At 36.7% G+C, this 14,745-nt stretch overlaps 1 protein-coding gene across 1 annotated transcript in view; it reads left to right on the top strand.

The window, feature by feature from the left end:
- Positions 1–5,139, top strand: part of LOC145974574 (dynein axonemal heavy chain 6-like) — a 424,968-nt gene extending 419,829 nt beyond the window's left edge. Inside the window, exon 11 of the mRNA XM_083104479.1 lies at positions 4,563–5,139. The gene's annotated coding sequence lies outside the window, so the exon portion shown is untranslated. The remainder of the gene's footprint in view (positions 1–4,562) is intronic.
- The last annotated feature ends 9,606 nt before the right edge of the window (positions 5,140–14,745 follow it).

Raw genomic sequence — 14,745 nt, 5'->3', positions numbered from 1 at the left:
GCAAAAACGCGTGCAGGCTCGCGCGCTATAAACACGAACACGTGCGCGAAATCGAGACCGTATTTCAATCGAAATTGCATTCACGACGTTTGCCTCGTTATCGCGTGAATTATAATTCAGCGAGATTAATATATCCAACACACACACACTCACACGCGCGCACACACACACTTACTCTCTGTACATTTCTACGATTTCAAATAAATACATCCAATTACACACATCGCGTATTTTCTTTGAAAGAACCTTGCACCGGCGATCTATCCGCAGCAGCGAAAAACGCCCGAAAATACGACCGTTACAAACTGTATTAATTAAACTTCATCTTATAATGTTTATTTTGCGATAATATCTCTTATTCTTTTAAATTTCGTTACGAGAAAGGCGTGACCGCCGGAAGTTTAAGAATAATGCGGTAGTGGCGGAACACCTTGTATAAATCGATGAATGGCTCTTTCGTTCAAAAAACCGGAGAATTTTAGAGCAGCGATTCATTTGTCAAAGTAAACGGAAAACTAACCGTTCTTCTAAACGTCTCAAAACATAGGATATCGGATAATCGTCGTTCGTTTGTTTCTTAACATAACCTCTGTTCACTCAGTTTCCTTCTGTACGTACTGCAGGTACGGCAGTTCTGGTAGTACTGACAGTTCTTGTCTAGCAATCTATTTTCGAAAACAAACAGCGTACATATTTTGCGATTATTAGTACATAGAACGCAATAAAAATGGATAAAGTGAATATTACGTTAATAGAAATACAAAATTTGGCTAAAACTATTTGTGATGTGGCGAATAATATTACAGATATTGAGTTTGATTCACGTGGAAAAGGATCATTCTGTATGTTAGTAAGTACGCTAATATATTTTCACATATTATAATTGTAATACACATTTATTTTATAATATAAAAATGTTACAATTAATGGTTATTACAATATTGTAAGAAAAATTAGTTACAAAGATTATTATATTTATAAGGTGCAAGATTATTACGAGATATAATCCACTTTTAAAAACGACATTTAAATCGATAGTCGCAAATATCGAATTATTGTTACCTTTTTCCGTGATGCCAATTGATTCTTTCGCTGCGCTTACTTCATGAGCAATTGTCATCGCATATTTTGACAGTTGTGTATATCGATTAAATAGTGATTTATAGTTAAAAGTAAAAAATAAAAAGCTAAAAAGCGTGCGTCCGTAATGTCTAGTATTTTAAAACATATTACAATTAAATATTTTTCAAGTAAATATTTTTATAAATTTTGAAAGCTTAATTTGCGCATTAATTGATCTGAGTTGTTTATAGCAATTATAATTACTATAAATGTATATATTGTGACGTGACGCCTTTTGCGCTCCGTCACAGTGACCCCGCCGGGGGGAGGTAGCGTACGGAGGGTCGTTCTTCGCATCTGAGGGGGGCCCCTTATCCGATCTCGTGATATATCTTTGTATAGATTTCTGTGTTTGAGATTAATTTTAAGCGAGCAGAGCGCGGCAATCTGAGCGAGCGGATAATAAGTGATGTACAGCAAGATCCCGGAGGGTGCAGTTACCGAAGAAAGGAAGAGGAGAGACTCGGACCGATGCCTCCACTCTAAAGAAAGGTCATGTATCGAGATCCCGCTCCACCGCTATCCATAGGTAATCGTTGTATTAATATCCGCTACTTTTAGAGAAACAACGACGGGGAAGCCCGGACGAAGGAACGATCAACACTCTCCCAAGCTGCAGACTGAGGAGAGGAGATGCATCCGGAGCCGGACGAGGATACGGCCTGGCCAGCCCAACACGTCCGAGCTACCGAGAACATACAATCGTCAAAGATACCGTCAACGTTGGATTTTGGTTCCTATCGAAGGGCAACCCGCAATACAGCAGGACGAAATTCGAGGGGGCGGAGAATATCGACCCCTTCTCATCGAAAATCGACAGGATGCGCGGAAAATCGGCGCGGGACTCGAGGGCCTTGCGGAGCATTTATCACAAGTCACTGTTCGACGAGCTATAATAGCAGAAGGACGAGTCTCCGTACGAGCTGCGATACCGAACGACCACAGCCAAGCAGCGAGGACCCGGATACCGGAGTTAAACTGTAAGCCGTCGCTCAGGTAGCCGTAGAGATATTCCCGGATACAGCTGGCGTCATACCGTTTCTTGATACCGTCGCGAGGCGACGGTGAACTCGTTACCGAATTGTTGTAGAAAGCCTGCGTGCTTTTCTCGCGTTTCGTTGCCGGACGCCAGCTGGGCCCCGGGTATCGCGGATTTGTCCCTCTCAGGGGGTTCGTCGCCGACAGTCATTATACCATATCGTTAGCGCCATACCGTATCGTATCGTATCGTATCGTTTCGTTTCATGTCTCGTTATATCGTTGCGTGGAGCGTCGAATTGTGAATAATAATAGAGTCACGAGATTCCGACACTATCGTATTGCGTAAAGAATAGCGGGGTTTGCGTGAGATCGTTCTTCGCGAGTGAGAGTTACCGTATATCCGAAATCCACTCAGCAAGAATTGGATAATTCGCGAAATCTCTGTTTAAAATTTACGTCCGTTACCGTCCGTGTTGTTTGAAATTGCGTGAGGGTCGAATTTGTTTTCGCCGAGAGCGAAAGGTCGGGAAGATACTGGATAACATCGCGAGATAATATTTGTGCCCGCTGACGTGGAATTGCCGTTACTTAGAACCGTCGTTACATCCGATTTTTCTGCGAATTACTTGTGGACTTTACCCATCGCGGTCCGTGAAATTATATTCGATCTCGGAATTAGTCGCGTTAGTCGCGCGTATCATATGTCTTCGTTCCCGTATAGATAATAATCGACTTTCGTATCTGTCTTATAACTCTGACGTTTCTTTCTTTCGAAATTTATATTATCGATTTCATTACTTGCGTATCTTCTGCCTGTAATCTTTGCTATTTTTCCCGTACCATTAACCTTTCTATTGTATTTATATCGTCTTTGTCGTATACTTTGTTATAAACTTTGTCCATATACTATAATTGTTAAATATATTTATAATAATAATCGAAGGAGTGTCGATCATTTCTCTCTCCCGGAAGTTATTTAGTGCTCTCTCTCTAACCTACAAAGAATCCTGCCCCTCTGTCATTTACTGAGCTCTGGGTTATCGAACCCTTCCGTTACCGTAATGATATCGTGGCGCGGGAGACCGCGCCTGGCGCCCAATACCGCTTTCCTCGTGAGAGCTGCGAGATACCGTACGCTACCGTATTCTGAGATACCGTTTTTTTTGTAAATCAACTAATTTCCCTACCGGCCAAATTTGCACGCCGTCTCCTCCGGATCGGCGTTCCCGAGGCGGACAAAGGCGTTGCAATATATACAACTAAATTGTATAGTTATAATTTTGTTAATATTGAAATTTCTCAATTCTTTGATAAATTTAGAATTGATTTAAGACAAATAATAAATAATGAAAATGTCAATAATTTCTGAATTATTTTAATATCGATTTTACTTTAAAGTATCTTTGTTAAAACTTAACCCTAGAACGACACTATCCATTTTGTCACGGGAACGACACTCTGGGTATGGTATACCCAATTCAAATTTAATTGCTTATAACTTTCATAAAAATTAACGTATTGTAACAAATTGTTTTTTCAATTGGAACGCCAGACATTAAGCACTACAATGGTAACAAACAAATGTATATATCTTTATTAATAAAAGAGTTATCAATAAAAAAAGGAAACAGAAATTTCAAAAAATCTTTTCTTCTTCAAAAATTTGTATTTGTTGGGAAAACTAAGGTAAGAGACTTCTTAAATAGCGTTCTGAAAACTAGAAACTTTGAATTTAAAGAAAATAAATATGCCATAGTCGACTGTTTAAAAAAATTTAATTATCTGAAGAGATGAAAATAAAGGAAAGTATTAGGATCTCAAGAATGATTGTTTGATTAAAAAAGGCATTTTTTGTGAAAGAAACAATGGTTTAATAATGTTTATTAATGTTTATTAATGTTTATTAATATTTGTTAATGTTTATTAATGTTTATGTTTATTTTATTTATGTTTATTAATGCTTTTTATTTACTTTTCAGTACTATGACATTAAATTTTTACTAAAAATTAATATTTTATTTTATAATTCACTTATATACATATATATCTACGTTACTCAAAAAATACTTCAAGCAGAAAACACATGAAGACTTCGTAATAACTTACAATTCCATAAAACAAAAAGGTTTACACAAACGACACATTTGGGTATAGCATACCCAGAACGAACTTTCGATCGTTATTATTTAAAGATTATTTGTTGATTAATATTGTTCTTTACGCCAAAGAAAAAGAGTACCCTAACGTATTCAAATTTGCCAGGTAGATTAGATTAGCCGACCTTCAAAATTACAGAAATGCCAGCCTTCAAAAAAGAAAGTCTGGATATGCCACTCCCAATGTGTCGTTCTAGGGTTAATTATAATCATGAATCATTTCGTACTGAATTTTTCATAAAAATATTTTTTGGTAAGTTCACTTGTAATGGTTACTGTTATTTATATTGTTTTATTTTACAGATATTTCAAAAACAGAAAGAAAATTTGATAATAAGAAATTTAAGTCTTATAAAAGAATATGGGATTGCAATCATCAAGGCATACAAGATACTGTGCAAAATATATTACGATCTCGATCCAGTGTTAAAATCAATATTGAAAAGACATGGCCTCTGCTTGATAAAGAAAATATTTCAAATACAAACAATGTTTTGCATAAAATCTGCAATACTGAAAACTGGTCGTCTGTGGTGGATGAGGAAGATGATATAAGTTACTTAAATGAAAAGCATGTTGTAGATGATAAAACTTTATGTAATATTTCTGTTACACCACAAAGATATGCATTACGACCCACACGTACATTATTTTCTGATAATAATCTTGAGCATTTTTCAAATGTCGTAGAAGAAGATGAAAATGAAATAGATTTGGTAATCAATGATGATTATGTTCCTGACAGTAATTGCGATAGTAGTGACGGTTCCATAAAGTGTAATCAACAAAACTTAAAATTGTCGGTTCAGAAAAAATTTAGTATTTTATAAGGACGATTCTGTTATTTTTGATGAACAAGAAAATGCAAATAGAAATAAGATACGAGAAGAAATACAAAATAAAATTGTTCATATATTAAATTTTCCATGTCCATTAAAATTTTATGGCGGAATACGGCGTAATACAAACTGTTTAGTAACATATGCAAAATGCAGATACAGCAGTCATGTACAACAATTCAAATTTGACATTTCGAATATAGATAATGCTATTATTGACATATTTGTCTCCAGTACAGAAATAGTACATGAAGGTCGACCTATTCGGCGGACCGGCGAGGAGTACGACGGCCCAAATCCATCGATTTCTCATGCTGATGCCGAGAGCGCCGAGGACCTCACGGAGTCATCGGTGAGACGAGCGTCGACCCCATCAGGCCGTTTATCGTTTAGATTATCAGGTAGAATTAGCTCGAACAATGTCGGTGCCGTATAGCTGTCGTCATTAAATTTATTGTGAAATTCCTTTTCTGCGTTCTCGATATTTGCGTCTTAGAGTACGACGGCCGGCCGAAAGACTTTGTTCGAGCTTTCGTAAAATTAAGTGCCCTCTCTCCCGAGTATGCGCCGACAGTCAAATTAATTGTCTTTCTTGTTGCGTTTATTGTGATTTTGTGAAAATCTTTGCCTGTTAAACTTTCGATACGACGAGCACACACACAAAGGCGATTGCGATATCCAATAACCGACAAATACGTCGCGGCATCGGCTCGCATATTTCCGAGGCTCAAGTCATTTGATACTTTATTGTTATTGATAGTTTTTCGTGTCTCGATTCAACCGTTCCTGTTAGATACGTTACTAGTCGCTAAATTTTTTTCGTTAAAGCAGCAGATCTGTATAATCGGTTCGCATCTATAATCGCTTCTGTTAACTGCGTGTGCGGCGGGTAGATCCATTATTATAATTGATTATTTCTATTCGCGAAAGACGGATGTCATTAAAGGAGTCGACACCGCGGTGCTCATTATTAAAAGTTATTTGGGGATTCGTAGCTGCCGAAACTCTAACAAGTCTCGTTTAGCGCGGAATTCCGGGACTTTTCTTGTATGCTTTTTTTTCTGCCGCGTGACATATGATACCGCGGTGATCGCGCTCGAATGCCGGCCCGTCGCTGCCGGCTAATAATCGGATAATCAATATTATAAAACCGCTTTGCATCTACACGAATCTGTCTGTCATTAAAATTTATTCATATGTTAAATATATTAATTCTTGTTATTATAATATTATGTTTTATTTGCAGCCACCTTGTATTCTCGATCCTTCCTTGCGAACTGTTAACACGGACTCCCCCCCTCTGCCAATTTCGAGACGGGGCTAGTCGAGCGTCCGTCGCGATTTTTCTGAGAATTTTGCATTCTTTGTGTACTGCCGATACGGTAAATTTTATAGAGCGGTGCGGATTACCGCACCTGGCGCCCATATATTTGATTTTGGAGAGAAACGTTTTTTTTGTTATGTAAGGAGATCGCGCCGAAGGTGTGCCGTGGGCCAAAAACACCGGCCACGTAAAATCATTAGCCCTTAAAGAATTAACGGTCACAAATTGGCCAATTGTTACGCCAATTTGTGACCGTTAATTCTTTAAGGGCTAATGATTTTACGTGGCCGGTGTTTTTGGCCCACGGCACACCTTCGGCGCGATCTCCTTACATAACAAAAAAAACGTTTCTCTCCAAAATCAAATATATGGGCGCCAGGTGCGGTAATCCGCACCGCTCTATAAAATTTACCGTATCGGCAGTACACAAAGAATGCAAAATTCTCAGAAAAATCGCGACGGACGTAACAGGCCAATTTGTGACCGTTAATTCTTTAAGGGCTAATGATTTTACGTGGCCGGTGTTTTTGGCCCACGGCACACCTTCGGCGCGATCTCCTTACATAACAAAAAAAACGTTTCTCTCCAAAATCAAATATATGGGCGCCAGGTGCGGTAATCCGCACCGCTCTATAAAATTTACCGTATCGGCAGTACACAAATTTTGTACTTTAAAAGGTGAAGTGCGAGAAAAAGCTAAATTGGAAATGCGTCATATGTCGCCTCGAATGTTGCAATTAAATACATTAAAAAACATAGACCATGAGCTTGCTCAGGACGGATATTTTCAAGAATTACGTATGCTTAGTACATATCAGAAAGCAAAATCTGAAGAGAGTAATAAGAACGATTTGCATCTTTGTTCACACGATTTATCTGATTTATTTCAGCAATATATTATAGATCAACAGTCTAATGACCCATACATACAAAGTACAGGTTTGCCATTTTATGTATATATGTATAGAAGTATATGTACAGAAGAACAAATTAATGCACTTGATAAGAATGATATTAATTTATTTCGATGCTACTGGTTCTGTAGTTCGCAAACCAAAAGATATAAAGTGCAAACGCATTCTATATTATGCAATAGTAGTAAATAAGCATAATACTGTACTTCCAATAGCTGAAATGATAACCTCAGTATATAATACTACTGCTATAAGCATATTCTTGAAAACATTCTGCCATTTCTTACAATCTAAACATTTTACTTGGCCATTATTTTCAGTTGTAATTGTCGACTGGAGTTGGGCACTAATAAATGCTATAATGAATGAATGGAATAAGACTACATTATCAGAATATTTAGAAGACATTTACATTGCTTTAAATAAGAAAGAAAATTTACGTTCTAATTTGATTGTTGTACATAATTGTTGTGCACATTTCCAAAAAAGGGTATCATCTACTATACATAAAAAATTTCCAAAGTACCTAAAAATTAAAAGTCTTAGAATGTATGGGTATACTAATTCACTGTGATACTTTAAATGATTTAGATTATTGTTATGAACAATTTATGACTTTATTATTGACATCTTGTTCCACAGAAGCTCATAAGTATATTGTTAATATTAACAAATATCATATTACGAAATATAAATACGATAATATATTTGATGAAAACTCTGATACTGAAAGCAATGCAGACTTGTTAGATGAAAATTATAAATTAGAAGGTCGAATTTTTATTAATTCGCCATTTTTTAAAAGATATAATTCCAAATTGCATGAGATAAAAAGTAAAATTCAGGATAATAATATACAAAGCACTAATAGATATTATGCTTCAACAATTGCTGAATATATTACAAACCATTATATGCCTTTTGTTCCCATGTGGTTGGCGTTATTACTGAAAATAGTTACACCGGGTACATTTAGATTAAGCAATGCAAATATTGAGAGTTATTTCAATATTGTGAAAAAATATGTTTTAAATGGCGAAGTTTGAAAGTCGGACGTTTGGTTAAAAAAATGAAAGATTACAATAAACAAATATATGCAGAACTAAAATTAAATATTCCTGTAAAACGCAGAAAGCGTAATATTCAATGTCAAAATGTACAAAATATAAATAATACATTAATAGAAGAAACATGGCAAAGAAAGCGAAAGCCTTTGTACAGTCATTTTGAAGGGCGTTCATTAGGGCGCATAGCTAAAAAGTACAAATTAAGTACAAGTACGCCTATATCAAACAAAAATTCAGAAACATTAGAGCTATTAGAATTAAATTTAAGCGAAAGTTCGACTCATGCAAATGCACTTGACAACGGATTATTTTTAGACATCGACTATTACATGCAGTCATCTGATCCTTCATTAACAATTGGGCAATACAGATCGTTAACAGATGCGCCAGTAATAGGATTTGACATATATAATCTTAATAGAGAAGAATTTTATACCTTAAAGGATAAAAATTGGGTTGATAGCAAAATTATTGATTGCTTTACAATATCTTCATTAAATAATACTTCTCATAATTTTGTATATGTTTCTACGAATTATACATATTACATGGTAGGAGGTTTCTACAAAAGATCTAAGAGCGCACAATGGCATATGTATAATATAAAAAATCCTATTAGCGGAACTGTTACGTCCAGGCCGTTAAAGGGATGGGCCATCTGGAAGGACGCAAACTACTTACCCCGTAACACACTGTTAGGGCGTGTGTATATATCGGGTCGAACGGATTTTAAGGGCTTGACACAGGTCAGGGACCGAAACGGTCTCTTTAACTCTGTGAAGTGTTAAGCCTATCCGCTCGGCGGTCCCTTTTTGGTAAGGGAATTTAATCCCTTTTACTCGGGACGGGACCTTGTGCGATCGTAGGATTCAGGGAAGAGAGCGGGTAAAAAAAAAAGAAAATAATTTAATCATAAAAATGATATTTATTCATAAATACTAAATTAGTGGTTAATACATCAATACAAATTTACGAGAAAATCTAATATTTATTATATCCCTAAAGCGTGCATGTGTTTGAGACGTGTTTGTGTGTGTATGTATATATTAAATTTCGCGGATGTTACAATAGTGCGGGGGTCATCAGTCAGGATGAATGGGGGAATCTAGCTTTAAATTTTTAATCCTGACTGGGTTTACAATGATGTTGCGGTTCTAAAAAGAAATATTTAAATCTTCATGTATATAAATTGTACCTGTATATGAAGGAAGAGAAAATATAGGATCAGAGATTTTTGAATTAAAGAATGGAAGAATGAAATGAGGATAACAAGAGGTTAATACATAGGAGTTAGCAGGATTTCGAGATTAATTCGTCAATTCTTCAGGGTCTATGTAATATTCAAGGTAATGGGACTCCTCCTCAAGGTCGAGGAGGTCTCTCAAAAATTCTTCAAGGGCTTCGTTGATTTCGGATGATGTGGGAGAAGCAGAGGGAGAGTCGGAGTCGAGGGTAATTATCGGTATAAAAGAGGGAGAGGGAGAATCGGAATCAAGAATAATTATTGGAATAGAAGAAGGTGGGAGTTGGGGAGTAACTGGATGGGGAGGAGAGATAGATTTTTGAATTGGAGACTGTGTGGGAGTAGGTGAACAGGAGTAGGTGAACTGGGGGTTCGGAGAGGAAACAGGTGAATAACTGGGAGTAAGAATAGGAGAAATAGTTATATAGCGTGTGCCTTGGGAGGGGTTCTCCAGATTATCATTATTAATATTTTTTACGGGGTTTAGGTTATGCTTCGTTAACTGGATATTGTTTATTCTGCTATTGTCTAGAGTTTTATCATTAAAACTATTAGTTTCTAAATTGCTAAGGTCTAATTCGTCGTCGAGAAGATCGAGGGTGGCAGTTCGTTGTGTTTCTAGTTTTCAAAGAGCCCGCCTCCGACGATTCCGATACCGTAGTGCGATACGCTGACTATTGAATCGCGGCACTGATAAATGATAGACGCGATTTATTGCTTCTACTATCGCTATTATTATTGTCAAGAAACGATCCTTAGATTATAGGAATAAGTTCTTTCATCCTTTAAATGTAAGTTTCAATGTAATGGATGAATAGATTGTAAATTGTACGTTAACAATTTCTGTTTCGATTGTTTAATTACAGATCAGGATAACCCGTTTATTAAAGGTCTGATTTAAATTTCTAGTTGGTATTTTAAATTAATAATTAAGGATCGTCTCCCGAAAGACGAACTAGAGAAAAAAATAAAACCGGGACTGGTCTAACTTACTTATAGAGTGCGTTGCGAAAGATTGTACAAGGTCAGGTCCGTAGAACGGGGCTCTCTTCTTGGTTGTGGGTGCTCTAGTTGTTGAGGTCGGCAGGAGAGTCAGTAGCTCACTGTCACTTGGATTGATTTTTAAAATTTATTAGTGACTGTTACCCGGAATCGAAAGTCGTCGGATAATTGAGAAAATTATAAGAACTGTTAAATGGTTAAATCGGGTAAATAAGAACTACTGTCAAAGGATTGCGAAAAACTGCCGAAAACTGTTGAAAAGAATGGTGAAAAACTGGTCCTCGCGTCTTGTGCTCGCATTTTTTAAAGTCATTGCTCCTCCTCTTTGCTGGGTGGTGGGAATCTTCTTTAACGAATAATTTCAATTATTCCCTTCTCAAGGGCAAGGAGGTTGACCTTTTGAAGGAGGGGCGTTTTCTAGGATTTTTAATTGGTTAAACCTTTTAGGTTGAGACTTAGTTTTATCCAGAGAGTGGGAGTAGAGTGACTAATTTACTGTTCATGAGAATTTGCTCGTGAGTCAAACGTATGTGTCGTCTCAAAGATTGTTTAGTTTTCTTTTGATAATTTTTCCAAGATCCAGTATGCCTTTTGTCTAAATTGTCAAATAGAAAAGTTTCATATGGACCATTATAAACATGCGAAGCACTTGGATTTTTACGTGACAGCTGTAACTACAATTTTGTTTTAAAAAATCTTAGGTTATAGCTACTGACCATCCTTCGAATGACTTTTATTTATTACTTTTTATTTCGAGAGACAGAGTTACGCATGCTTATTGCTGATAAGAATTCCTTTGCTTCCTTGAGCGCAGGTGGTCTTATGTTTCACCGGACGCACCAACTATTAGCATATTCGATTATTTGATTTTATTGAGAAGATTTTAAATTGACAGTGACTGACCGTCTGCGTAATGTCAAACTTCATTTATTATTCTCTGTCTCCGATATCTATGAGTAAAAATTGGTCCTACTAATATTTATTGTATAATTTCGAGGAAAGAAAAGAATCGTGGAGTCCGCTGGACGTAACAGGAACAATGTTACTTCCTTATTTGTATGCATCACATTGGTATCTTTTAATAATCGATTTTAACGAACATACTATTCTACATTTAGATCCAAAATATTTAGTAAGTCTTGATAAGGAACGAGCAGTTACAGCATTCAAAAATTATTTGAAGGAAAGCTCCTTATTAGACAAAAATAATAAACGCCTATGTGACAAATCATGGCGCAAAATAATTTGTAATAAGAGCAGACCGCTTCAAAATGATTCATATAATTGTGACGTATATATAATGTATTATATAATGTGTATAATACGAAATGAACCATATGATATAAACTTTAAACCAGTCGAATACAGAAACATAATAGCCGAATCTTTATTAAATTCTTCTAATTCCATGAAAGACATTTGTCAATATTGCTTTAGTGAACGAAAAAGACCATTAGTTATGTGCAATACATGTCGACGTTGGGCACATCAATTATGTATTAAAAAGAAATTCAATGACAACACAAACTGGAAGAATCCAGATGCGAAATACAGATGTAAGTTATGTAAGAAAGGTTTTCGGCCATGGATGAAATACGTAAAATAAATCTGTAAAAAAATTAAGTGATGGCGAGGGTGGTTTATCGAGCATAAGGGTGCCTTCCGACGCGTGTATTCGATCGGAATATTTTGTATACATTATGTGGCACTTAGAAGTTACTCTGTGCAAAACTAGAAACGGGCCAAATCATTTTTCGTGTAGAAAGAATTTTTTAAGTGATCGCGAGGGTGGTTTATCGAGCATAAGGGTGCCTTCCGACGCGTGTATTCCATCGGAATATTTTGTATACTTTATGTGGCACTTAGAAGATATTCTGTGCAAAACTAGAAACGGGCCAAATCTTTTTTAAAAAATCGCTGCAGGAACGTTCCAAACTTCAATCAGCTAATATTTCGGGATCCGGTAATTCGTCACGTGTTTCAATAGCGCAATGAAAATTTCCAAATGATTCTGGCAAACTATACAGCAATAAAATGGCCAATACTTCCTCATTGATTATTAAACCGATCTCCTTTAATCTTTATTGAGAATATTTTATTAGCCTGTAATGAGTGCGGTCCTGAGTGGGGAACATTTATTTTTGTTACAGCACTGTTCTTTTAGTTTCTGCATGCGCTGCGTGCCTGCGCTCTAGTCTGCTTTCACTCTCTCTGTGTGATAAGTCATTTTCGCATGTATCGAAAGAAAGTCGTGCTTCGTGAAAGAATAGTTTCCTTGTCGGACTTTATAACCTATACATAACGCGAGTGTAAAGAAAGAAATCAGAGAAATGGCTGACAGAATAGATTTGACATCGGTCAGTAAATTCTACGGTAGAAACTATCAACAGTAGAGATTCCAAATGGTCTGTGCGTTAAAAGCAAAAGGTGTTTTCGGTATCACGTCGGGAACAGAAGCATTGTCTAGTGCAGAAAATGTAGCATCTCGCACACTATGGTATAAAAACGATGCGATTGCCATGTTTACGTTAACAGCGGCGATGGAAATGACTCAGATTACCCTAATCGAGAGCTGCACGTCGTCAAAGGAAATTCTCGATAAATTGGACTCAGTATACTAACAAAAATCGGAATTCAATAAAATGATTATTCTGGATCGATTTCATCAAGTGAAGATGAATACGGACGAGTCGGTAGCGCAACATGTAGCCAAAGTCGAGAACTTGGCTCGACAGGTAAAAGAGACCGGAGAGACACTGAGTGACGTTGCCATAGTTACAAAAATTCTAGGTACATTGCCAATGAAGTATCGAAATTTTCGTCAGGCTTGGCTCTCTATGGATGAAGCAAGGCAGACGTTGCCAAATCTCACTGCAAGACTGCTAGACGAAGAAGCTAGTCTAACCATAACCGAAGAACAAGAAAATGCATTTCTTGCTTCTTCAAGTCGAAAGAAGGGCGCTCGATCCACTGGAAAAAATGAAGAAAAACCAAATAAAAAGAAAATGGATATGAGCAAAGTGCCTTGCTATAATTGTCGAAAAAAGGGACATTTCGCTCAAAACTGCCCCAGTCTGAAGAAGACCAATGAAGAACAAAAGGAAAATCAAAGAAATAATTCTGCATTCAATGTCGAGTGGCTTTGTTTGCAGCACCTCAATCAGATGAAGACAAGTGGATAATGGATAGTGGAGCATCCGCGCATATGACTCACCGGGAGTTTTTCTGGAAGTTTAAAGAAACAAGCAAAAATGACGTTGCGCTTGCCAATAAACAAGAATTACCAATAAAAGGAATTGGTACTGTCAAAATAGAAAAACTTATTGATGGAAAGTGGTATGAGTCGACTATCACAAATGTTTTATACGTTCCAAATCTGAAAAGAAATCTGTTTTCTGAAGGAATCCTAACGAAGAAAGGGATGAAGATAATAAAAGAACAAGATTCGGCTAAAGTGATCGACAAGAAAAGGATTGTGGCGTACGCGATTCGTGAATCGAACAATCTCTACGCGATGCCATTTCGTACAGTCGTTAATCCGGAAGCAAACGTAGTTTCGCGTGGTGATTTAAAACTTTGGCACGAGCGTCTAGGACATGTTAATGTAAAGTCTCTGCGCGAGATGATTAAAAAGAACTTAGTTGAAGGTGTGAAAATGTCAAATATGAATAACTTCTTTTGTGAAGGCTGTCAATACGGGAAACAATATAAACTGCTTTTTTCTTCCACCGAAAGAAGAAAGACTGTACCAGGCGAGCTTATTTATTGTGATCTAGGTGGTCCCATGAACACATTATCAGAAAGTGGAGCAAAATATTATATTTTATTTAAAGATGATGCTTTGGCCTACCGTACAGTAATGTTCTTAAAACATAAGTCGGACAGTTTTGATTGTTCCAAGCAGTATGCGAGCTTGTGCAAAAACAAATTCGGTCAAATGATAAAAATATTACGCTCAGATAACGGGACTGAATTTAATAATGCTGTTTTTCAGGAATTTCTCAAAAAATACGGAATTCAACACGAGACAACGGCACCGTACACTCCCGAGCAGAATGCTAGATTGGAGCGAGAGAACAGAACGGTTGTAGAGAGTG

Source organism: Camponotus vicinus, unplaced genomic scaffold, assembly GCF_025532165.1.
Source record: "Camponotus vicinus isolate PSW18456_S1 unplaced genomic scaffold, iyCamVici1.0 SCAF_7, whole genome shotgun sequence".
NCBI classification, from domain to species: domain Eukaryota; kingdom Metazoa; phylum Arthropoda; class Insecta; order Hymenoptera; family Formicidae; genus Camponotus; species Camponotus vicinus.
The sequence above is the reverse complement of the archived record's forward strand: the minus strand, read 5'-3'. Positions and strand labels throughout refer to the sequence as shown.